Here is a 475-nt window from a genome sequence, read left to right as displayed (position 1 = left end):
CTTCTACCTGGGGTTTCTGCTGGCTCCAAGTGATACCACTGATACTCACTGGAGCCCTTCACCTGGCAATATTTAAGTAATCATTGTGGGAATCTTAGATCTGGCAGGGTCTCACCACCCCCTCCCAGCATTTCCTCAACTCCACCACATCTTGGCAAGTCCCAGGAAGGACCCTCAAGGTTCCTTCCGTTCTCCACTACGCTCCTCCCTGAGAGCAGCTCCACTGCTTTTTGTTCCCTCACCCAGAACATACAGGAGCTGGGATGTGGGGAGTTGAGTGCGTGCTAAGTCACTTTAGGTAGTCATATTTGACTCTTTGCGACCCTATCAACTATAGTTCACCAGGCTCTTCTGTTCATGGGATTCTCCAGGCAAGAATATTGGAGTGGATTGCCATTCCCTCCTGCAGGGAACGTTCTCAATCCAGGGATCAAACCAGAGTCTGTCTCCTGCATTGGCAGGGGGGGTTTTTTTT

This window comes from Bison bison, unplaced genomic scaffold (genome assembly GCF_000754665.1).
Source record: "Bison bison bison isolate TAMUID 2011002044 unplaced genomic scaffold, Bison_UMD1.0 scf7180017864451, whole genome shotgun sequence".
Taxonomy (NCBI): Eukaryota; Metazoa; Chordata; class Mammalia; order Artiodactyla; family Bovidae; genus Bison; species Bison bison.
The sequence above is the reverse complement of the archived record's forward strand: the minus strand, read 5'-3'. Positions refer to the sequence as shown.